We start from the raw sequence: 27,508 nt of genomic DNA on the forward strand, positions 1-27,508 counted from the left end.
CTTGCATGTAAGAAATGCAGGGCAAAGTGTTTTACAACAAGCCAACAATGGACATAAAAATAGGGATAGAATACCAGGTTAATGAAAAATACAACGGGAATAAACCCACTTGATAATAATGGTGAAAATAGAATTAAGATGAAATACAACACTTAGACTGAATAACATAAACCTACTGAATAATAATAATAAATATAGATAGAAAGTTAAATGCATAAAAAAATCAGTACCCAGAATGCACATATACATCCATAAACCAAAGTTCTACAAGCACTATATTCATTTTATTTTGGTATTCAACCAGCCGAAGATATTTTGAAGAAAAAACAAAGGACATATAAATTAGGAAACTAAACACTGTTGCACATAAAGAAGTTCACTTTTCTCATTCATGCCGATCATTTGGTTCAGTTAAAAAAGTATTTTCCTCCATAAAATGAGAGAGGTTTTATTCTGTGCTGCATTATGATTTTCCAACACCCTCTTTCGCCACCTCTATTCACAACAAACCCTGCTGTTAGCCCTGAATACCCTGGCGAGGATGCTTAATTATGTGAGGGTTCCTCTGGGACACAAACTTCCTGCGTCTCCACCTCAACTTCTCAGCGTCTGCTAAAATTGACCAATTTCCATGGGAACAAAGTACACCTCCGATGAGATCATATTGCGTCTTATCACTCTGTGATGGTGCCAACACGGAGCCCAGTATGAGACTGTTGTTACTTGAGTCCTGACAAATTGGCAGGCACACAATCTGTTTAAAACACAAACAAAGACACGCACAAAGAACACATATGCTTCAGAAAACAGGGTTGGGAGGGATACTCAAAAAATGTAATCCGTTACAAGAACTAGTTACATGTAAAAAAATCAGTAACCTAATCTGTGCGTCACAATATTAAACAAACGTAACCTGATTACTTCCTGTTACTTCTGGATTTCCTCAATCTTGAGTTTATTTAACAATGTAACCTTAGAAAATAAGAAACCAATATATTTCATATAAAAAATGTATTAACAATAACAGTTTTTACTTTTTAAGCCTTATACATTAATCAAAAGCATAGACTGTATTTTTGTTGAATAAATCAGGAGTCCACCTACGGAATTAAAAATAAATGATAGATAGATAGATAGATAGATAGATAGATAGATAGATAGATAGATAGATAGATAGATAGATAGATAGATAGATAGATAGATAGATAGATAGATAGATAGATAGATAGATAGATAGATAGATAGATAGATAGATAGATAGATAGATAGATATAGATAGATAGATAGATAGATAGATAGATAGATAGATAGATAGATAGATAGATAGATAGATAGATAGATAGATAGATAGATAGATAGATAGATAGATAGATAGATAGATAGATAGATAGATAGATAGATAGATAGATAGATAGAGAGATAGATAGATAGATAGATAGATAGATAGATAGATAGATGATAGATGGATAGATAGATAGAGATAGATAGATAGATAGATAGATAGATAGATAGATAGATAGATAGATAGATAGATAGATAGATAGATAGATAGATAGATAGGGACGGACGGACGGACGGACGGACAGACAGACAGACAGACAGATAGATAGATAGATAGATAGATAGATCCAAATTCTAACATTTTATTAGGTAAAAATGTTTAAAACTTACTATAAGATACAAATATAGTAGAAATAAAAATGTAAGTTAGCAAGTATATACAAATTCAAAATAGAAAAGATATTCCGATTGAATATACATTTAAAATGTAAAATAAAGAAGAATAAAAGTAGCCTAACTATAAACCATAAAGAAATTCATTCAGCACGTCTACTTATAATACTGTATATCCATCTTTATTTCAAAATGTATTTTAAACTCTGAACTCTTTTTTTATGTTACAGTAATCTGATTGCCTATTTTCTTAATGTCACTGTAATCGAATAGAGTTTTTGTTAGTATTCTAAATAAGTAATCTTGTTAAATGTAATCTGTTACTCACCAAACCTGTTTACTCCCTATTTATATTATAAACTATTAAATTGGTTATTAAACAGGATCATATTTAGTATAAATGAAACATGCTACATGTTATAACGGATTACACCGTGCAGTCCAGAGCTGATTTATTTCTAAACGTATGCTCTGTGGATTTGACATCCAGGGCTGCTCTCTCTGCAGGAAGCTGTGTTGCTAACGAAGTGGTAAATTCAGTGTTAATGAGTGGCTTCACTGTTACCACCTCAGAGGTAAACCTTCCGAGCTCCATATTCTCCCCATCTGTTGTGGTGTAAGAGGTTGGAGGGGGAGAACAGACGCTCTCCATTTAAAACCGACTTCACTGTTACCCCCAAACGGCAGGGTGGCAAAACCATCAAAATATCTTGGTTGGAAATGTGTAAGCATCATTAGCAGCCGACTCACACATCCCAGCGTCTATATATAACAAACGCAGGGTTCAACAGAAATGTAATTTTTTATGAATTTATTTGCCTCTATTTACTTCATTTAGTCAATGTTAAAAGGCTGACTTTGCCTTGCCTGGAGATATTTACAGGGATTATGAGCTTTAATGCCATTAAGCTGTATGCACAGATCAATCTGCGATGAGCCGCGCTAACCCTGCCTGCTACGTTCCCCAAACACTGGCCTCCTTTTCAGTTTGGTAAATGAGATTTATGGGCGCCTCATTATCATTGTGTTCTGTCAGACAATAGCAAACAAACTATAACCCCTCACAGTTCCGTACTGAGCAATCCTTTGACTTTCTCACTTCCTTTTCTTTGTTTGTATTTCTCACGATATTGTAGACTTTTGCTACAATGCATTTCATCTCGTATATTGGTAGAATCTGTAGTCCACTACGGCAAATATAAGCATTAAAGGTTATAGAGGGAAGGGTTTTTGGCAATCTGTACAGGGTGGACAGAATAATAGAACAGTCGATATACACTAGGGCTGCACAATGTTGGAAATATAAAACATTGCAATGAACATTTAGAAATGAAAAGAATAAGTGCCATTTTTGCTCAACGTCATTCTTATCTATAGATAAACATATTTATAGCGATTTCAGGAAATACAAAAAACAAGTCGCTGAGAGGCTGAGGCCGGGCCTGGTCGCAATTGTCTGACATGCTATCAAAACATGAATTGCTGAGATCAAAAATGGTGACAAATATGTAATTTAATGAAAAATTAGATGAGCAACTTAGTACAACGTAGACAAATGAATTGTAATACTAATCAAAGCAATCATAAAGTCAGCGGCCAACAAAAAACGACCCTGTCACCCTCTCTTCCACACACACACACACACACACACACACACACACACACACACACACACACACACACACACACACACACACACACACATGCAGGTGAACAGGAGATTATAATTCCTATTAGTGCCACCCATATCCATGTGACCAATGACCAACCCATTGCGATCACACAATAATATCTTAATACAAACCACTAACCAAATATAAACTAGTGCAAACCTAATTTCAATTAAGTGTAAGTTTAATGGCTCCTACAATATTAGCCGATTCACTCTGCAACCAAATCTTCCTTTTCTGTATTTTCGCTTCTGTTCCTCGATAATTTCAGGCTTGTTGTCAACAGCTACTGGGGCCTGCTTTGGTTTTGACTCAACGATGATTGAAACAACACACTTTGTGTTCCCAAAACCCTTAGATCAAAGTCAATGTTTTAAAGGACAAACCTTTCTTGTAGGTTGGTCATGTAAAACAAGCAAAAAAGTTGTAGTATGACGTGTTAAGTTAATTTGCCTTACTTAACATGTTAGCCTATGTTTATCATGCAGTCTTAATATACACTGAATGGCTATTACTCACAATGAGATGCAATCCAATAACAGGTATGATGTAGGTTATAGTGTTTGATTTTTCTGGGTTAATTGTCAGGACGTTGTATCAGATTCAACTGTTCATGTGCACTTGATAAACATTAAGGTTCATCAAAATAAAAATCACTTTAAGTTAGTGAGTTAGAATGATGGTGTGCATCAGACTCAGAGAGCTGGTGGGCTGGGACCGGTGCCATGTAGTCACATCAGGATGGATTTGAGTCTGGCTCACAACCTCAGCGCGCGTCAGACCAAATTCTCTTTCATCCTGCACTCATCTGTGCGTTTCATGAAAATGACAAACACATTGCCTGTCAAAACTAGTGCCCAAATTCATTATTGTAATACATTTGCTAAGTGTAAGTAGTACCGTCAACAATGTGCTTCTATAAGAATGATTGTAAACTCAAGCTTTCCTATCTGACCTGTCAGTGTCATTATTGTCTCTTCTGCATGTGAAGAAGCCTCTTTGAATGGCAGTAGAGTCTTTGTGGTAGTGTTAAGGGTTGCCTGGCTCTTATATGTCAAGATGGCCTTCAGCAAATTTTTTAAAATGTGAAACCCTAATACAAATATTTGTAACACTAATTTGAGATGAGGGCAGTGACAGTGAACCATCAGTTGAGGATGAGCAGGATTAATTATTCTTGCGTAGCAAATGAAAGTAATAACTTGTGTCAAAAGCATGGAAATGGTTGAATTGAACCTAAAGAAAACATGTAATCACGTAGTGTGGCTTTCCACAGCAGTTTTAAGGTGTAAAATGACACCTTACCGACACAGATGTACTAGGGCTTGATGTTTTGCATTTTCTTAACTGACTGAATAAAAAGGCTCAAGCATAGAAAGTTGAATTTACCGGCTATTTAGAAATACATTGTGTAGATTCTTTTGATATTTTTGGGTTTTTTGGGTATGCAGAGGAGCAGGGAGAACAGAAACTATAATGCAAAATGTGATGTGACGGCTCTGTTGAAAGACAGAGAATGATTCCACCATTATTTAGTCACTTATCAGGAGATATACAAAACATTGAGAAGAACTAGCTCCTTAGATCTGGGTATTTGTATCTTTTTTTTCTATTTTATATGATTGTATGTATATTTTCTTGAACTATTGGTTGAACCAAACAAGCCATAAGACAAAGTCATCTTGGGCTGTAGAAAATGTGCATTTTAAACAAAATCTTGACAAATTATAAAGCAAAATAATCTGAATATGAATTCATTGGGGAAATTATTGTAAACAACATCTTAAGTTAAGGTACTGACGTCCACTACAAATGCAAAAAGTAAAAGATAGTTAAGGTTATTTTAAAGTCACAACATTATTTAAAGCAAACAAGTGAAATACTCAAACTTCCTGGTCTACTGAGGACAACACACACGCTGAAGAGTTTGGCGCTGTAGGCTTGTAAAGGCTGTGAATGTCTAAGCAAATTCCTTCTTCCTGTTCAACTGAAGACCTGGGCTGGCAGCACAGTGGAGACGGCGCTAAAAACCAACTGGGACCAGTCAGCCAAACCATTTCAACTGCTGGAGCTGTCTGTACGGATCAACAGCCAACCTCATATTCCTCTGCCATCGCCTTTCGCTGCAGAAACGTCTAAACAAGGGGAGCCACGGGTCCCTCAAGTACTGCACTACACAACTTCCTGGGCTAATGGGATCTATTGATTTATTTGACACAATGTGAATTTATGAAGCTGCCTCTTAAGTGTGAAGGTATCAAAGCATGGCTCAAAAACAAAGACAGAGATTCGGCTTGACACTCCCGTAATCCCAAGGTGAGTGTGTTCTCTCGGAGAAGGTGCCACAGCAAACAAAAAAAAACATCTACTTTCCTAGCCCTGCCGTTCTACACTCAAGAAAAGTAAGAAGAAATTAGCAAGACGCCACAAATCTCTCTTTCCTCAATGTGCCTTTTTTTAGCAGCGAAACCTAAAACCCCAATAGGAGATTCGTGAAACACACTAAATTCCGTAAATTAGCACTGGAGAAAATAAGGAGAGCGGCTTCACACCATGTCTTTGTCTGGATTACGCACTCCTTTATCCCACTGAATTCTTGTCACCCAAAGGTCATTTCCATAATAATGGTCTCCATTCTCCCTAATGGGATTTTGGCTGTGATTATGTATGCCAGCGTCTTGTGCAGACACTATCAGCCCTGTCATCCTGAATTGCACAAATGTAATTACACAAAGACTTTGATAACTAAACAATGTAATTTACTGCTTGAGTGAAAATATATACCATGTTACAATACTAAAATTAGACTCTAAATGACAATATAGGAGTGCCATAGGAGGTGTGTTGCAAATAAAATGATCTGCTTTGTAATGAGAAGATTAAATGCTAATACATGCTTTAACAAAAAGAGTACCGGCTGTTCGGAAGAGATTCACAAACAAATACAACTGGAAGATGTAAGTTAAAGGAGTAGCTCCATATGTTTGGGTGGTATTCTAATGTTACTTGATTGTAATATGTTTAATGAGTACAAATAATGTTGTAAACGATACATCTTGGAGGGCAAATGTTTTTACATTTTAAACAAAATCTTGACAAATTATAAAGCTAGATTTGGGCTAGCTGCTCCCCATTTCCAATTTGAGATTAGGTAAAGTAGGCTAACTAGCTGCTAGCTTAGCATCATCTCTAAAATACTGCTTTAGAGTTACAACTTTTCAATGTTTCTAAAACTGTTTCAATTAATTCCCGATGCCTCTATATGACCAAGATAACCAGAGTAGACCATCAACGATAATATTCTTTAAAGTTATTTTTATGGCTGCCCTATATGGCGTATCAGATAGCCTGCAATATCAGAACGATTTACAGCACGACCGGAAGCTCTAATAATCACACTTCTACAGACAACTTTTCAGAAATAGCAGTACATTATAGAACGTAAGAGGACCTTCTCTTAGTAGAATCTAGTTTTGGACGCTGTGGATATGTCTGATACTGTGGCTGAATTAGCATAGAGAAGAGAATTGACACAACCTAAAAAAGTGGGAAAATGCAGGATCCAGAATATGCGCTCTTTACCATCTCTTTCTCAATCATACAGTAAGTATTCACATAGCTATAGAACACGTTTATTACAGTTGTTAATCTTACAAAACCGCTGATACAAACATTTACTCATTGCTATGCATGCCAAAAACAGATGTGTTAAACAAAGTAGATACTATTAAAATGAACCCCTTGAAACAAATGCATGAGTCAGCTCAAGACCCTTACAACTTGACTAGTATTGCACATGGCCCCAAAAATCTACACAAAATGAAAGTTCCCTGTAGTTGCTTCAACAAATAAAATGGAAAAATTATAAATAATAATATCTTGGACAATCCATGGTGTGTGGAAGCACCTGCAGTACAGAGATGCTGAGAGTGAAACTGTTAGCTTTAAACCCTGATGATACTGAAACTCACAAACCACAGAAACCATCTCTTCCTTTGTCCGAGATCCTACATGAGTAAAAAGTGTGTTGAAGAACCCCCCCGATCCTGCCCACAACAAAGTTCCCCATGCCCCTCCTTCGTCCTAGAGATGGGGAATGAGTGAAATGGCTGTGATGGTAGATTTACTGATGAAAAAAGGTGAAGCGATAACATTGGGAGTGATAAAAGGGGACAGGGAGCGAGTGACAGTTGGGTTAAGACAGAAGTCATGTTCAATTGCAGGTAGAAACATCAAACGGCGAGTTCACAGGAAACCCATGCAACCTTGTCTTGAAGGAGGATTTTCTGTTGTGTGGAGTAGATTATATCTGTTCAAGCTGCTGACACGGCCTCATTTGCTGCCCGTAGTGTTGGAGGGGGATTAAACGATATAAACTTTAAAGCTTTAAACAATACCTTTCAAAATTAAATGGATTAAGGGAGGGATGTCTGATGGGGATTTCCCAAGGCTTTGTTAGTTTTAAACTCTACTCCTTTTAAAGAGGGTAAAAAGAAGAAGAAGAAGAAAAAAAAAAGTGGTTAGAAATTTCTCAGGCATGTGACCGTTTTAATGAGGCTGCTCTCACGTTGAGGAGGGCAGTGGAGCAGATGGCTCTCATAAACATCATATCTGCTCTGTTTAGATACATGACTTCTCATCTCCCGACACTGAGAGGAAAACAAACCCGAGCACCACCACAAGCACTACCCACTTGCCCGCTTTTGGCAAGCTGTGCCGGCTCGTCGAAATGGCACATTTCCATTTCTTGCATTACTCCTTCATAACAATATGCATGAGCTGCACAATGGATATACATAAACTCTAATCTGGTATAAGCAGCCTTGGGGAGTAACGGATTACATGTAATGGGAATGCGTAATCAGGATACAAAACAAAATATCTGGTTTCCCTTGAAGTTACAAACATTGGAATCCAGTTTATTACCTGACACGTTTACACATACAAGGAATTCGCTTTGGTGTCTGATGGTGCAAAACTAAACAACATTAGATAATAGGCTCTTAGAGAAAAATGTAATGAATATAAAAAGAACATATTTTTAAACGTATTTAGCATAAAGAAAAGAATAGAGACAAGTATTTACACCACATTTAAATATATAAATAATATACAAATACAAAAAAAAAGGTCAAATATGAAAATGTATATAGATGGATGTAATCAGATTACTGGTACATTCTTTAAAAAATGTGGATTACTAGCAGGATTAGAATGTTAAAAAACATTTTTAAATGAAGACACAGCATATATTATGGGTAGATGTATGGCCTTAATTTTTTTTGTTTGTTTATAATGCAGTAGATGGACACCTGATTTATTTGACAAAAATACTGTGTTTATTTTTTATTCAAGTTTTGTTAACTATAGTACTTTGTAGACCTTGCCTTCATTTAAGATGACACATTGTTCTGCTGTCATACATAAAACATCTCATTGATATTTCTTTACTTTTGAATTGATCCGTTCATTTTTTATGTTCATTTGTATTTTGTTCTATTGTTTGTCATTTTTGTAGAATGACTTTCAAAATGCTGCTGTGACAAAACAATTTCCCAACTTAGGATACACAAAGTAAGTATCTATAAACCTATCATCATTAAAAACTGAGGTGATCCAAAAGTAAATTAAGGAATCGGGTAACATTACTTTGATATTGTACTTAGATCATACTACTGATAACAGTATTTTACATGTAACAAAATACATTCGTATCATAACCCTCCAAACCCGGGTTATCAGTATGCAGAGGAGAGGCAGCGCTGGGTATCTTGATTCAGTGGCAGATAGATGTTGACTTTTATTAAATGTTATTATTACCATATAACTGAGAGTGCACAGACACCAAGCAAGACAGAAGTTGTTGCTGTGATTAGGCAGATGCTTCCCTCTCCGGTTGAGATGGGGGGGGGATGAAATATATTTATATCAAACTTTGTTGCCGCAGACATGTGACCATTCAGATGAAGAGAGTCGGTGTCAAACTGCTCTCTAAATTGAGGACGGGCTCCATGTTGCTGAGCAGACATCAGTGAGCTCCAATTCGAAGGCATGTCAAGCATCGCAGGTATTAGGATGAAATCTCTCATTATCTTTCTTTAAAACATAATACGAGTGCACGGCTGCGGGGATGGGGAGCAGCGGCCTCGTAGTCACTAATGGCAACCAAACTGTAGTCATCTAGATTTTCTATTATTAGACCAGGAGAACATCTCTTAACAGCAAATGGATCAAGTGTGTCGTCTGCAGCCTGTGACGGGGTTTATAGAGCTAGAAGTGGCTAAAATAAGCACCGCATGGGGTCAAAGAGACGACATGAATAGCAGAACAAAGCCAGCCTCTGACGAGAAAACGCCCAAAACTGCGCCTGTCAAAAAGTCGTGAGGAATTCAGAGGGGCAACAAAAGCCTATTTATCTAACTCTATCAGGGAAAACGGACAGCCTGAGCGCAGCGGCCTTGACAGCAGTGGGATTCCCTTGTCATTTCCCAAGGTCCACACACACATACATAAGCACACAGACGCGTGTAAGGCGATTATTCAGTGCCGCTTGTCAATTGTACCTTTCCAACCCGGATCAATGCGTCGTCTTGCACCGGGGGCCTGTATCAGCGCCAGTCATTAACATGTGAGTGGCACTCTATCAGCCCCAGATCCTAATAAATCAAAGGGTCGGCCACAGAAGAAAAGAGGCTAATATTTCCTCAATAACCCCAGAGGGACACCATGGAGAGATGCAAATTGCCTCCCAGGAGACCCCGGGGATGTGAAGGAGAAACTCGCTGGGAGGCAACGGGAAGCTAATGAGTATAATGCTAAATGTATACAAGGAGAGAGAGAAACCCCTCTCTATTCATACCAATTAATACAATCTTATCAATGGAGGTGTACTGTAGAAAGAGGGCCCACGTCTAACCCCGTGCCCTCCTCCCCACTTCCACCTCACAAGCGTCTGTATTATTCAACACAGGCCGGGCTGCGGTCATTAGCCCTGTGGGAGGCTGGGCCAGGCCTGGGGAGTTAAGGAGATTTTAAAAACCGCTCACTCCTCACATCAAAACAAATCGGGCCGAATCAAAGGGGCTCAAAAATGTTCATTCTTGGAGGGGCGAGGGAGGAGACCCGCCATTGTTATGAAAGGCTTTCTTTCTGTGGCGTCAAAGAGCAAACGTATGATCAAGATAAAGTTAGCTAGCTCCATTCATCATGCCGCATTTAAGGAAATAACGATTAGCAATGATTAGAGAGTCGCGACATGAAGCAATATAGATGTTTGGTAGTGTTAAATGTCTAAGCGTAATCAGTAGAACATCATGGCATCTATACAATTAACAGATTAAATGTAGCTTAACTGTGACATTTTAGCTTTCATTAGTTTTCCTATATCATTGGCAGACCAGGATTTTTTTCCTACTTACTTGTTATAACACAAGACAGCTGCTGACACCACGCCAAAAACGTTGAGCAAATGAAACTAACCCAACATATTCAAACACACACTGTGAAAATCCTAAATCCCAGGAATTGTATATTTCGAAAAACAAGAGGAAAATCAGTCAATGGGGGCAACATGCTCTAAAAACCTTTTTTAAATAAAGTTTCTTGGTTGTGGAGAAATATTTTGTCTTGTATTTTCAGATAATTCATGTCCCCATTTTTGTAAGACACAGAATAAACTATTCTGGCCCCACCGGAAGATTTTAACTCGTTGGAAAAAGCAAAAGGTATTTAACATCTGCTATAATCTACATTTAAACATCTAACTCCGACTATAAATTAAGAAACGACTATGCAAATAAGCAAATCATAATTTTGCTATTTGATTTTTCCGCTTGAACTACAGTCTGATCCAGCAGAGAAATCTGTAAATATACATATATATATATATATATATATATATATATATATATATATGTTGAAGTGGTATCAGTCAATTAATTGGTAAAAAACTTGGTGTGATAGTTTAATAAATCCTCCCCAGAACCAAAAATCACCAACAGAAGGCCCTTGCAGGGAATATGAAAAAGTGGAAAGAAAAACGTGATGACTCATGACGTCATGACTCGGGCAGAAAATATGTTTCATTGCCATGATAAGAGACTGACCCTTTCCTTAAACATGTTATGAGACATAACACAAGGATACATTAACTGGGTATTTTTGCTGTGCTCCATTGCGCCCATAGTGGTCAAAAACTCCACAGAGGACCTTTAAGTTAGCTCTGAATCGATACTGCCATACATCCTAAGACAATTGAAGAGGTTTGTATCTTAAGGAAGCATTTGAACTTCATGAAAAGGGCAAACAAATGCTTCAAAAGCATAAAAAGAAGGAAAAAAGGCCTCAATCTATCATTTTGAAGGTCATTTATCAAGGTGGAGAAATATACCTGACAGCAGGCGGATTTGTCTTCTGGAGATCACGGAGGGGACTCAAATGAAGGTTAATCACTATATAACTTTCTACATGTCTAATCCTACACTCCAGATTTCATTGAGCATAACTGTAAAAGCCCTCTGTCAGCATAATTGCACCTAACCTGTGCCCCGCATGCTCAAATCTCTCAAATATCACAGCCAACTCTGAGAATAAGTGGGAAATTAATGAGGAAAGTGCTGAGCTCAACCTCAGATCGGTACCAAAGAAAGGGTTAGCCGCCTCGCAGCTCATGTTCAACGGAAGCTCGCTAATCCAAACCCTCAAACACAGAGCAGTTTGGACCTGTGAGATGTTCGGAGAGATAAATACTGATTTGACATTCTCATAGACTTTGGTTCATCTGGATCAGGCCTAAAATATAGCAAAACGTGTAGGTAATCTAGATTTAATCATCAGTTTAGTGCAGCAAAATGCAAAAAACACAACCTATATTTATTATTTTAAAGTCAAAATATTCCTTATACATAATAACATGATTCTTTTTATCTTTGATTTACTTTGAGGTTTCATTTTATGACAAATGTTTTTACTTTATTTTTTATTATAAGCTATCTTTGTTTTCATGCATCATTCCTTCAATGTATTATGATTACACAGTGCACATTAGCTGATGTTGCTTTTCAGTGCATCATCCCCTTGAGCGAGGGCTGAGCGCATCAGTGATCATATTCTGCCCCTTAGTGGAGGAAACGGTCCATAACCCAAGTGGAACAGCATAATTGGAGGCTTGATCTGCAGAGGCTGGATTGTGGACATGTGCAGCTCGTGACTTACTGCTTCATTCAGCCTTTGATGGACAAAAAGCAATCTCACCTGCCGGCTTCTTAGATTTAAGTAGAGGAAATCTGTCTTTCCTTTTAAAACAAAACCTTCTCCAAGAAAGAGTAACTCCCATGGCTCTTTAAAAACACACTGCCACTCAATTTACATGTAAATCCAGGATTCAACATGAAAAACATCCAAAACTAAAAAAGAATGGAAATCCAAGTTTGGATTGAAATAAACTGGCTTCAAAAGCTTCTTGCTTGAGGGTTTTTGTATAATCAGACTGCACCGGAGAATCAAAACCAGAGAATGAACCCTGATCTCTACAAATTCATCCAAAATATGTTTCTGCAAATCCCTCTCAGTAGGGCTGCCGTCACATTAAGACAGGGAAGATCTGCCTTATAACTCCTTACTGTTGTCTACTGCAGCAGCAGGGAAGCTTCACTACCATGAACATCTCAGTGAGAGGTTTTAACTACACATACATGTAGAAAACAAATGTGTAAGAAATCCTACTATTGGCAACAATGATGTGCATCCCAATTAGATGTTGAATCCTGCCTAAAACAACATATGTACGGTATTCAAAATGTCAGGACTTGATGAGACTGAGGGGTTTATTCAAAGCTTTTCCAAACCAAATGTTTGTTAAAGTGACGTTTTATAAAGGCTAATTATGCTCAAACATGCCATTCCACTCTCTCGTTTGCTCTTTCTTTGGTAGTTGTGGATGGAGCTGGAAAAATGTCAAAGAATGGATGAGAACTGGATGGACACTGAATTTTATTAAAATTATATTACACTTTATTTTCAATATTAATTCATAGGACACATATTTTTGTGTGCTTGAATGGTTTAGTGATTCAAAGAAAGATCAGGATTAAACGAGTCATTAGGAAGTCTATAAGGCCAACCCTGTATACTACAAAAGTACAGTACCAATTAACTAAATTGTTTTCTCAGTAAAGTTATGAGTCAAAATGATTTGAATTTGGATTTTTTTCAGGACACACACAGCAGTCTTGTGAGGGAAAGTCTGTCTCTAACTGACCCATCCATCCACCACAACATCCTCTGTGCATGGACTTACGTGGACTTTGCAGAGAAACGTAGGTTCAGGAGGTATTTTGCATTATAATGTATGCAAGTTAAATATGACTCATTGCACCTCTGGATATGATACACAAACCTTTGATTTAAATGTACATTAGTGGATGTCAATTTCTGCCAATAACGATTTGGGAAGTAGTAGAGCTGAATTATCCAAGATTATCCGCCTCCCCTCCAAAACAAACGGCCCCAGCGAATAAATCTGGAAGAACACCCAATAGTGCAGTTTTAATGTAAGAATCTGAATTTCTTTAAGTCAAGTAAACTTTTGCAAAGCTTATTTCTCAGATAACTTCAGATCCAGAGGCTGGTGATTCAAATCTGTATAGATAAATACAACCAAGATCTAAAAAGTTTTAACTTGCTGTCTTTATAACTGGATGAAAAGTCGAATGATGTCAACTTCTGGCAGCGAACGAAGACGCTGACGCATGATCACAGCTATACCATACCATTACAGATGAATAAATGAAATCCTGATCAACATTATACATGTCTGGATGTAGTTACATACAATGGGGAGGGTGAGAGTTAGCAACTAAAAAACACATTTAACACTGGTCTCGTAGTTATACGAAGTTTGAATGTGGTAATGATACTTTTAATGATTGGACCATGATGGTACAAACTTAGCTCCGCTTCGCCTAAACAAATAGACCCGATGATTCAAAAATACAAATAAATCAGTTTAATGTTTAAAATGATGTTCATTTAATGTGGTTGGCCTGACGCTACCATTATCTCAACCTGTTTTTCTGATGTTTTAAGATCCAGACATTATATGAATATGGATGTAAAAACAATAAGAGAAAGTATATTAAAATCTTTATTAAAACCAGATTATTAGGAAATGTATGAGTTCGGAATCAGAAACAGGTTTATTACCAAGTAGATTTTCACATATGAGCAAATTTGCCTTGGTGTATATGGTGCACGTAAACACAGATAAAGAAGATCAATTCTACGAAAAACTATTGAAAAAAATTAAACTACTATAAAAAAACTATAAAAAACTAAACGACTGAAAAATGTGAAAAACTATAAATGCACCAAAACCTACGCAAAGTATACTATGAGAACATTTTATTGATTTTTACTTACTAAAATAAAATAAAATATGTGCAGTATTGTAATGAGACAATAATGTTCAGAGGGGATATGTCGCCATAAAAGCTAACAATATGAAATGCACCATGACCTTAAGAGAAAAAAAAAGGTTTAGGTTTGAAATCAAAAAAGATATGGGATAACGCAAGAATGCAACTCAACATTATGTATTACACCGGTCTAGTCGTTTTTAGACACTTTTATGCAGAAAAGTTACAAATAATACCTTTCATGATTAGATTACTATGGTACACATTCATCATGGGGACAATTTGAAAATCTAAATCCACAAAAGAGACTTACATTTTAAGAGAATTGAACAAAGACTGGAGTAAACACTGGTTGGGTTTCACACCGGAGAATAATCAACAGCCAGCTTGTCACTCCCTACAACCTGCCAAGTGTAGGAGTGGAAGCACTGACACATGTAACTGACATCTCAGATTTAATTTGACTGCTAATCACACCCAGCTACAGTTTGAGAGCATTTCACACGTCAGAGCTACAGTTTCAGGTGTTAAGCCGGTAAGGAGACATACTACTGTGCCTCTGGATGATAACACCTCTTCAGAGACGGTCACATTTTAGCTTTATGCTCTGCCATTGTGATTATAATGATGATAATACTAACAAGAACATTAGACTCTACTCACACACACACACACACACACACACACATTTTTCATGCTTTTCAATTAAAAAGCAATCAACACTCATTTTTGAGTTTTAACCGCTCAAATACTTTTAATTTCAGATCAGTGGCTATTTGAATAAACATATGTCGCTCCGCGGGAGGTCACCCTGTTGTGACTGTCGTCTGAATCATAAAGCTGATAATAAGAGACGATATTTTACTAACACCTGTGTTTGTCAAATTAGAGAAAGTGGATCTCAATAATGAGGCAGAATATTTAACAAGATACATTTTAAAAAAGTAATGTACTTACCAGTGAATGTCACAGATTCCCCCTCATGGCTCCTGGAAAACTCATCTGTAACAGAGAGAATGTTCTCTAACTTTAAACTGCTCACGACACAGACAACTGAAGAACATTTTACCTTCACTTAGATTTTGTGATCACATCTGACACTCCCTGCCTCAGGAAATCTGTCCCTCCAATTTCAGACTGTATTAGGATACCAAAAAAAGAGCATGATTTTTTTCACTTGCAAAATAAATCCACACAAGTACATAAGAAGGTCTGATTATTGCAGCGTCAGATAAGTGTTATAAATCAGAAAGGTAGATTGCTTTACAGGATCTTTTGTGTTTGTGTCTCCAAAAACCCAAAAGGTTAACCAACATCTACTCAGATTATATGTTAATCATTATCAAACACATTCTTTCCTTTTTGTGCTTCAAGAAAGGAAACATAATCACTGGTAAGCCTAAAGTGAACAGACAGTCAGCACCATCAGCAAAGTTAGGGACAGCCAATAAGGTTTCCTGGTTATTCTTCAACTTAAAGCTCAGTATGACCATTAAAAACTGAGAATTGTTTGCCAAGGTGTGTTAATGAACTTTAAAAATGTATACGGAAACTGAAGCTAGGAGGATATGAAAATCGATTTCCCGCGAAACAATAATCAACAACTATTTTGAGAACGTTAAGCAAAAGTGCCCCAAGACCTCTGGCGTCTTGTATGTGTGGATTAATGTATTACCTGGCTTTAAGTAAAAAATAAAAAAAATAGTTACTAACATAACCGTGACGTCTGGGATATTGTTTTGCATGCAACTTTAACTCTTTCCTGATGATTTAACATGAAAACAAAAGATAACCTTTAGATTCAGCACTAATGGGAACAGGCATATACTTCATGAATGAACAAAGAGCAAACAGCTCAATATGTTGATTACCAAGAGAAACAACTGTGATATAAATTAATTTCCAAGAGGTTTAATGAGTCTTGCAGTGACTCCATGCCCGCCCTTATTTCCTCGCCTTTGATATAATTCTGCAGACCTCAATGTTCTTAGTAGATCCACCTGATTACTAAAATATCTCCTCTCTGCAGCTGTTCCTCAGCTGAGTTGCTAATTCAGGCCAGTGTTCTCCCATTTATGTAGTCCCCGGTGTCTTCATTTATAGCAGTGTAAGCAGCCAGCCAGGTCAGCAGAGAACACAGACCTGTTTGCTATGCTGAGCAGTCATAGACTTTAGGCGTCTTGGTTAAAATATTTGACCTTGTCAAGTGACATTTAATCAATTTGTGGATAAAATGCTTCGACCTTCTGATTTATTTAGTCGAGCAGTAAAACCTACAGCAGGCTGATAAGGTGCATTGACTTCCTCCTATAGCCACGTAAGCTCTCCCTATAGACACCTACAGGGAGGCATGGACTCACTTCTGTAGGTCTTCACTTTGATTTGATACAACCTCCTCGTGAGCTGATTACAGAGATACAATATGACTTGTTGTCTGCTGTGCACACATTCCGAATAATGCCACTATATATGCTTTTTATCTGTGTTGGCATTATTTTGTTTAATTACTCGATGGAAATCACACATAACAAAAGATATAGAAGGGACACTGCCATTTTTACACATGGATGGATGGATGGACGAATGGATAGAGCACCATTTAAAAGGAAACTCTTGCTATTAACTGCTGATATGTATTCACCATCACCATCATAGGGCATCAACATAGACATGAACATGAGTTCCAACATACTTAATATTTTAAACTGTATATACAGTATATACAGTATATATATATATATATATATATGTATCGGTGTGTCTATAAGCACAACAGAATGTTTGCTTTGTGACCGGGTTGACTAATTGCATGCCCTATTGACCTTTTAGTAAACTAAGCCAGTAATATTATGTCTTTTGAAACGAAAATGGAGGTCACTAGTGAGTAAAGACATCCTGAGCATACAATCGAGAAACTACAGTACAGAGGAGCATTAAGGAGAGTAATCTGGTTCCACAACTCCAAAACAAAAGTGAGTAACAAATATATGGGTTTTACTAACTTTGTACAAATAATAATAATAATAATAATAATAATAATAATAATAATAATAATAATAATAATAATAATAATAATACTTTGATTTAGTATAGCACCTTTCACAGAAATAAAAATCACAAAGTGCTTCAAGTTTCAAAAAAGTAAAAAATAAGACCACACAAACATGAATACAATAGAAACATGTGCCAGTAGTTAATGTTAACATAAAAACAAAACACAGACAATGAAGAGTCCCTAAAGGAACGAACAAAGAAAGCAGTACTACAACGACAACAAATCTGTTGTCTCACCTGCTAGCCTGCCACTAAAGTGAGACAGCGGAGGCACCACAGTCCAGCGGAGCAATGTCAGGTGTACAACCTCGTCTGACTGCCCGACATTCTGCTTAGAGTGAATTATTCTGTGTACCTGTGCTTTATATAACGGAAGCTTTTTTGCTGTTTATTAACGGTGCTGTAAGGATGGGTTAAATATCATCTCAAGCTATCTGACAATGCTTTTAATGTGTTATTTTTTTTAAACCCTATAAAAGTGTGTTATTTCTGCTACTGCACATAATCAAGTTGTGTTCATGTTTGGTGTTGCTTTTTGACTGCCACTTTTAGACTTGAAATTGCTAATGTAAACAGCAGCTTTGTGTGATTCGAGAGGCTGTAACTACTGCAAATGCAGTCTTTTTAGACAACAATAAAAAGAACAAAGAATATCCTCACAATAACACAGAAGTGTCATTAATCTGGTTGATTAGACCTCTAGAGAAATCCCTCCCCTATACAATAGAGACTAAATGGATGACTCTATAATGACAGTAAACTTTCTGATTAACCTATTAACATTTGTATTAACTGATATAGTAGCTTTTTACGAAAATATAATTGTAATCCTATGCTGTCATGCTAGCTCTGCAGTGATAATGTTGCAGTGCTATCTCACCTGGACTTGCAGGGTCTACTTTGCATTAGCCATTGGCATTACTTTTGCCATGTAACAACTTACAATAAGGTAAGGTAAGACTGTTAATGCAAGTATAATAAGGTGTTATTACTACCCTACAACCCAAATCATTCTGTTTCTATTGGGTCATTTAAAGTGAGAGAAAGCAGAGATGTAAAACTTGAGAAACCAAGTTTATTATGCATCCATGTAGCCCTAAATCAAACGTTTTGCATACATATCCTACACAAACATCAACAACCAACTTTTTTGTCGTTCGACTTCCAATAAAACAGCTTTTATCCGACTGTCCTTTAGTACAAACTGAAATAACTTAGCCACATAGCAGAGAGCTGGCTCTGCTAGCAGTGACTTTATTTTGACAGCCTCTGCGACAGTCAGCTAGCTGCTCTGCCCCAGGCTGAGCCACAGAGATACAACTGTACCAGCGACGTCTTGGAGAAACACTTTGTGTAGCAAATCGAACACATTGAAGTTGAGATAAACTAGCCCCCGGTTGTCGGTCACTGCAGTGTTTTAATACATTCACATCGACCCACCACAGCGACACACGGCAGACTTTGACCGTACCAGACTGCAATGTATCCCTGCGCACATCAAAGGTTCCGACAGGCTGTATCATCTTACCTCAGGACGACGACTCCTGTCTTCAGGTTTGTCATTGCACCTGACCCGGTTACTCGGCTCTCCCCTCTGTTACACTGTCGCCATTTTGCTTTAAAATCGCGCAGGTTGCAGAGTCTGGTCCAGAGAGAAATATTCAGGAGGAGGCAGAGGAAAGAACGTCACCCATACTGCTCACCCCAAAAAGCTTGTTTTCCACTTTAGTTCCCTGAAATGCAAACTTAGAAAAGCTCACCATATTGACGTAACCACCAAATGAAACCGACAAATTGGCCAACATGTTGAAATGGATTAGAACAGAATACACCATTTTATGTTTAAGTTTGTGAGTGAGGTGCATGACCTTGAACTGCATCCTGATATCAAATCAATATACAGCCTACAATTTCGTTTAGAGATACACAGACTTATTCTTATTAGTGGACTCACTCCCAAATGGGACAATAAAATAAAATAGCAATATTTTATATATCTAATAATATTTATGATTCTCTTCCAGGGCTAACCTTCTTATAACCAAAGCGGTAGGCTACTTCTGCAGTTGACATGGAATATTTAGGATAAGTTCAACTGCATGTAGCCTAAATGAAAAAAAACTAATAGAGTAGGCCTACAGAAACAATCCAAGACACCATGTGTAATATGGAGTAAATTGAAACATGTAGGCAACCTAAAAAGGTAAATTATTGAAATGAATGGATAAATGATTGAAATACTTAGCCAAGTAACAGCTATATGTTGAAATAACTACAATGTGTTGGTTGAAAAAAAAGAATGGTTGGTTTAGCTGGCTAAATTTATTGGCAAGTGGTGAAATAGCTCAAAGTAGTTGATAAAAGGTTAGATAACTAGATGAAAAAAGCTAGCTCTCAAAAAGTGAGAGCTAGCTGGCTAGATAATCTCTGCTAAACGTAACGGCCTGATGTCTGAAATAGCTCAAATTGATGCAATAATCGTTGACTGAGTTAGCTTAAAAGTAATGGATAAATGGTTGACATTTCTAACCTAATGCACTCGGAGCTCCTCTTTATGGATGAGAATGTGACCAGTTTTAATATTGACAAATCAATTGTATGAAATTGTATTTTCACAATATCAGCTTGTATATGATAAAATGAAGGGTAAAGTACTTTCAAATGAACATGTTAGAAACACAAAGGGTAATATTGTCGAAGGGATACTCTTCATATTAGATGGGTGTGTATATCACAACTGTGTCATCCACAGTGTAACTTGGACAGAAAGGATTATGGGTCTTATGTGACCATTAACTGAATTTCAAAATGGTTGTATGTGCGACTGTTGTATATTTAATGTTGAACTGCTGTACAAGAAAAGCAGTGAGCTTTAACCCTCATTTAAATTGTAGGATAATGATGCAGAATGCATGCTGGAAATACATTATTAATACTGTCGCATGTTTTTTTGGTTTTTCTGGCCAAAGTGTGATTTTCATGATTCCACAGGAAAACCATCAGGCCATTTAAACCTCATCAGTCAGTAAATAAAATCATGTCAGCCTCATGTGTTGTAGAACAGGTTTTATTTATTACAATCATTTCTTTTTTACTTTGAACTTCAATGCAGAATTGTATTTATTTTTACCTGCTGTTTATTTATACCTGGTGTTTATTTATACCTGGTGTTTATTTATACCTGGTGTTTATGTTTTATATTTATGTTGGCATAATTCATTTATAAAACATATTGTAAAGGTACTATTTTATGTGACTGTGCAGGAAACAAATAATCATAATTAAATTGTTTATGTCGACGTAACGATAAGAACCCAAACTTTGACCCTGGTTAACTTTATATCCGAGTCTCCCAATTAGAATTGCATTACACTATATTGCCCCTATGAGTTTGCATGACTTTGCCCAAATAATAAGGTCCAAATATATTCAATAGGTTCTTCTACAGGGTATATATCCTGTATCCAATGATGTAAACGCAAATGTTCCAAACACATATTTGTATTGTTTATAATATTACAGAACATCTTTGTTCAGTGCTTTGAGGAAACAATGTGGGGTGTCTGGAGTGGTTGATTGGATTGGTAATTCTCATATTCATAAACATATGAAATATTGATTGGATTAAGCAGGCAACTAACAAATCTTTGAATGTACGTTGCTCTAGTGACTGCTATTATCAACAAGAAAAAGTCTGCAGACAACAAAAATGTATCCAGATCAGTTGAATATTTATAGGGTGGGCAAAAATATGATTTATTTATTTTAGCTAAATTATTTAATGTGTAGAATGCAGATCATTGATCATTAATATTGATATATTGAGAAACTGTAAGACATAAATATTTGTGCATACATATTTATCTACTCCATGCCAGGGTGCGTTAGCTCTGGGTCTAGCTGCTTATTCAACAGTGATGTGTTTCGTTCAAAGATATTTCCAAGACACTTACTGTATTTGTGCTTGCCTCACTGTGATCTGAGCTTATCAGCGTACCCACCCATACAGCAGACAGGCAATACAAAGCCATTCCGAGGAGTGCGTTGTCTTTTTGTGTGAGATATAGGGATTGACACAAGCCCTCTGTTTTCAGAGCATGAAGTAATTATTTTAATGGCCTGCCAACTGTGCACCCTAAAGTTTGATTTTGCTCTGCAAAATGAGAGCAAAAAAAAAAATCTCCAACAATTTATTATGCTGTTTGTGCTTGGCTTCACTAGTTATCGTCTGCAATTTATTTCCTACCTTGGGGTACTGCAAGCCATTTTTCTCCATTTTCAGTGGCTCACTTTTTTTTCTTGATCCTGCTTGCTGCTGACTAAACTCCTGCCTCTAGCCATGGTGTTGGAACATCACAGAAAACTACATCATTATACTGAAGCTAGTTAACAAAGATAGGCAGAGAACCAGTTTAAATCACGGGGGCACATGACAGTATGAGGAATTACCGAGTTCACTATCTCAGACACAGCTATTCATAGCTCTCCTCTCTGCAGCAGCTCAGGTGAAATGAGTCTCTAATGAAGGCTGCAGACCTCGGTTTAATTCAAGGTCGCCACCTGACCACTCATTGCTGTTTGAAATTCATGTGTTCTATAATATATTATGTTTAACTTCAAACATGAGTCCCATATCTGCATCAGATGCTTGCAAGTGAGGGTCTTTTCCCATTCATTCACATGTATTAATACATTATTAACTCCTGCTCCTGCTGTGACAGGTCATAGTGTCTGTCCATAGAAAGGCTGGGTACTTTCCGTTAAAACATGATTTATCTGCGTCTTAAAACATGACAGAAAGGTCCCTCTCTGCTTTCTGAAGTGCCATATAAAAACCTTCTATTACAGGTAAATGTCCTGTGTTTGAATGTTATTTAAAGAAATGCTTCACCCCCAAAAAGGATCATTTGTATATTGATTACATGGTGTTATATTCAAATCTTACATTTTTCTTTTACTCGCATGCCTTAATTGTGAACAAAGAATTAAGAAAAGAACAGATTTTTATGAATTGAATTAGGTTAATCAAAGTTGCATAGGTGCATTGCTTTTGCTTTTTTAAGTAGTAACACGGTTTTATCAAAAATGGTCATTGTGAAGGCATATGAAAAAAACGGTATTTTCTTCATAATATTCAAGGTATTAAAAGGCTTGAGTAATATATATAGTATTGGTCATTTTGAGGGTTAAACATTTTCTTTTAGTCAAAATGTACATTTATATACGTAGACGTATATATACGTTTATATACGTAGACGTATATAAATGTACATTTATATACGTAGACGTATTGCCAGCATGATGTTGAAAGTATCAAAAGTAAAAGTATTCATTATTCAGCAGAGTATTTTCAGAATTGAATCTTCTCCAGAGGCCTCGGAAACGACAGATTAACAGGAAATAATTATCATAATCAAAGCAGCAAAGGCACAAATATCCTTACTTGGTTAATGGTGTCTCTTTTTGTCTGATGAAGGCCTTCCAAACGCCACACGCTCACAAATTACGTTACACAAATTGATCTAAATATCAGTCATGGATTCATCCATAAAGTTCCAAAAGCTCCTCCAATGCTCATGGACATGAGCAGTAATACCCTCCTCATTATGATCGTGTAAAATCAGTGTCTACCCCTTAAACCTACACCTTTAACAACAACTTTAGACCAACACACATTTACTACACATGGGCATTACAAGTTAAACATTGAAACTTACATAAATCATGTGAGTATATGATCATGATGGAAGCATCCCTGCAGTACTCCAAATCGACCACACGGGGGCAGAGGGCAGCATGCTGTGTCCATTTCTAGTATGTCTTTGGAAATGAGCCTTATTAACTACCATTAAATCACTGCTCACAAATTGTGTTTTGATATGCAAAACGCTTCTTAAACGCATATTATATGCTGTTTTAATCCTTAATATCAGTAAATATCGCATATTAAGGCTGTTAATATTCTTAAGAGATTATCAGGCACTCGCTGAATGTGTGCTTATGTGGGGTTTCAGCATTATCAAATATTAATTCTTCTAAACTTGCTCTTTTAAGAGGACTTCTTTGATGTTGATGTAATTTTTCATCAGTTAAGCAGAGGCAGTGGTATCTTCTGGAAAGCAGTGGGCCATGATTCATTGATGAGCCATGGAGCGCCGATACTCACATCCTAATGCTTGTGCAAGATCTTAAGCAGTGCTTAGTGGTGGGATTGATAGAACAGAGTGGTATGGTGCTGGGCTGCTGGCCTCACACTGATTTAAAGGGCTAAGTAGAGGGCATGAAAACTAATCTGTCAACTTTGTATTCATTTAAAATGCTTAGAAATCAACCAGAGAAGAGGTTTAAAATGGGGGATATCAGGGCTCCACAGACAGCTAAACAGCTAAAGGTCAAAGGCATTAGAAAATACGCTTCTTGTCCCCACTACGAAATAAACAAGCACCACTTTGATGCCATGCATGTTTCTTTGGCAGAAAAAAAAAGCAGGAAGAATATTATTGAGGCAATTATGACAAAACAGAAAGTTTAAGGTTATCATTAAATTATTCATTTCTGACAATGTCGGCCCTCTGAGTTTGGGAATTGATCTCTCTGTAAACACGCTAAAGCAAGCGAGATTGACATAAATTGCGGAGACAAAGCCCTCTTTTGAGCACTCTGCTTTCTCTTTCATGTTCCTCACTGTGGGGGCTGAACACTGCTAATAAAAAAGTGGGAAGACCTTGGGCGAGTAACACAGGCTGATTAGTTTTGTACACTGGAGACGAGCAGTGCTTTGGAGTCTGCTATGATATTTGTTTTCTTCTCGCAAGGAAGAGAAATAAAGAGAATGCTTAAAGTTTTCACCAATGTGTTTGTTCTCTTCAAAGCACACAGAGATCTTGTGAGTCAGATGTTGTGTGTGCATGCTCATTATCTCAATAAGCACATCCTCCATAAAGAGAATAGAGGATGACCCTGGCTCTGTTGTTAAGTTAATACTTTTGCACCAAAAGAAAATAATAATAGATTCTGATGGGGGTAACAGTGAGGTCACACTGGGACCCCCTGTCCGCCTTGTTATCCGGGACTAGATGAGGATCTGGCCCCTTTGGAACACACTAGTCTGCTTGAGTTAGTAAAAGCAAGAAAAACAAGGCCGTCTGTAAAGTTCCTCACTAATGGGATAATTGATTGACAGACTGTGAGCTTTGATGCAGCTGATTTATTTACTGTTGCACTATGCTGCAAAGCTTTCAATTTAATTGAGAAACAATTGGGTATAAGGGGAAGCAGTGCTATGGGGGGTGTGAAGTGATGGGACCGTTTTTAATGATTCCACCACCAGAGAAATTAGATCCACTGAGTCTGTTTGCACTGTGATCTCACTATAGAAGCAGTCATCATGTTTTCTGTGTAAATCTCATCCCAGTTGGATATACAGTATATGGCGGCATCCAGCTGCTGCTCCGTGTCAATTTCAATATCAAAGATTAATTCCTTTGTTTCACAGACAGCACTGGACGACTTTCACTTGTGTGTTTGCCGAGTTTGATGTACTTTTCTGCTCAGTGGCCTCGGCCAGTGTTTTCCAATGCTTTGGCGAAATGAGCCTAGCAGCTTCCTGTACATCTAGCTGCTATGATAAACATGCTACAGTGCTGCGGACTGTACTGAGCTGCAGAGGAATGCAGACTTTGGCTCCGGCTGGCAGTCTGTCTTTATCCATCTGCACGTCAGGACAGCTTCATCCACTGCAGATGCATGTCAAAGCTAAGGAACTCACACTATGTGCATTATTCTAATTTGAGATTATTTTCTTGATCAAATGATTAGTTATTCTGTCTATACAATGTCAGGAAATGTGGATCAGTGTTTTCCAAAGCATGAGGTGAGATAGATATTAAATTGTCTGTCATACAGGAATAAGAAACAAAAGAAAAAGACATTAGGAAAGCTCAAATCATAACCATTAAAAAAAAAACTTTAAAAAATGACTCAAAGCTTAATCGATTATCAAAATAATGGAAGAATAACTTCAAATTGAGTGCCTCTACTGTGCATGAATCCAAAATGTACAATCACGCTGTATGAAGAAATCCGTTGACTTATTTTTTATCTAACATTTGAAAGTAGGATGTTATATTCACCCAGACGTCTTTGTTTCAAGTTTAAGGTTAAATATAATGTGGCTTCAAGTTGTTTTCTTAATATATGATACATAGAGCAGCTGAGGTAATACAGAGATTGGGTGGGTAGTGCATTAAAACACTCAAGCCAAATGTATTTTTATGATATAATGATTCAATGAAATTTGAGACGAGGCCACTGCTGCCTTATGGTAGAAGATTTTTCCAGCTGAGAAAACATACATTTATAAGTCAATATAATTTCCTCATGCGCCTTTTATCAGGTATTACACCTTCTACAGAAACGCAATCCCCACCCAGGATTACGATAAAAACAAATAAACTATCAAGTGAATGAAAGAGCGATAAATCCCAGCTCAACACTCACCCTGACTAAACTGAGGAAGCTGTTCACCTCTAATGACTTTAAACTAAGCTACACATCTAGACACTAGTCAGACACAGAAAACGAATGAACGACTAAATATGAATTACTACCATCTAATCGTTGATACAGGGTCCAATAAAGTCAGACTGAAGCTTTCTTTTGTGCACCAGTCAATCCTAACAGTAAACACAGAGGTAAATCCCAGATCAAATGCACACTAAAGGGTCTTTGAGCATGTTTCTCTCAGTGATTGTGATGTGTTAAATGTTTGTTTTGTCATGTATTGTGTCTGGATATTTGTCCATGTTAATGTTGCAAATGGAGCTGCTGTGATGCAAGTCAAACTTCCGACTTGATCTGACCATTAAAGTATTATCGTATCGTATTGTATTGTATCGTGTCGTATCGTAAATGTATTTTTCCAAGATCCCGGGTGAGTCCCCAAATTCCCTGATACTGTTGGGGATGAGGGAGCAACAAAATGATTACAAATAACCCAGGGAAAAAATAAAGCGAGAAAACTGGACTGCATGACCAAAATATGTGGTTTATTGATTCTAAGAATGAAAAGGCTAACCATACTGTTAAAAGATAATCACAAAACAACGTTTGAAAAGATAAGCGCAACACTGGTGATATTGAATACAATAAGTTACAACGGGACACATCCCCTAACATTTTTGCACAAGAAAACTATTCACTCATCTGACACATACTGCAGCTTCACACAGCCCTTTATCTAGAGAGAAAGATGGGGGGGGGGATACCAGCACACATACATTCCACAGCATCTGCCAGCCAGCCATGCAAAAGATGCTTATGCCCAATATACGCACACCCTAAGTTGTCAGTGGATTTAATGCTCGTGGATATGTTGATATAGTAAACTGTCCTCTCTCTTTTTTTATTACAAAAAATATGTTGTTATTCACACTGATAAATCATATTATGCTTATATTATTGTGTCTGATTGCTCACAGAATGGGGCAGCTTAGCTTTTCTATCATCCAGCTGTAAATTCTAATGGCATTTTACCTCCACTAGAGGGCGCTGCAGATGAGCACATGCCTCTCAGTGACTCCGCTCTGCTGGTGTTCCTTTCGATGAGCAGTAACATAAAAGGAGCTGAGGAGCGTGGAGCGAACTGTGGCACTGTGAGCCTTGACTAATACTGCATTAACTCTGTATTATACATTT

General features: G+C 37.2%; 1 protein-coding gene across 1 annotated transcript in view; it reads right to left on the reverse strand.

The window, feature by feature from the left end:
* The window catches only part of znf644b (zinc finger protein 644b), a 29,605-nt gene extending 10,185 nt beyond the window's left edge, over nt 1-19,420 (reverse strand). The window contains exons 1-2 of the mRNA XM_063891804.1: nt 19,341-19,420; nt 15,716-15,760 (exon numbers count right to left, since the gene is read on the reverse strand). The gene's annotated coding sequence lies outside the window, so the exon portion shown is untranslated. The remainder of the gene's footprint in view (nt 1-15,715; nt 15,761-19,340) is intronic.
* Nucleotides 19,421-27,508: the final 8,088 nt, after the last annotated feature.

This window comes from Eleginops maclovinus, chromosome 9 (assembly GCF_036324505.1).
Source record: "Eleginops maclovinus isolate JMC-PN-2008 ecotype Puerto Natales chromosome 9, JC_Emac_rtc_rv5, whole genome shotgun sequence".
NCBI classification, from domain to species: Eukaryota; Metazoa; Chordata; class Actinopteri; order Perciformes; family Eleginopidae; genus Eleginops; species Eleginops maclovinus.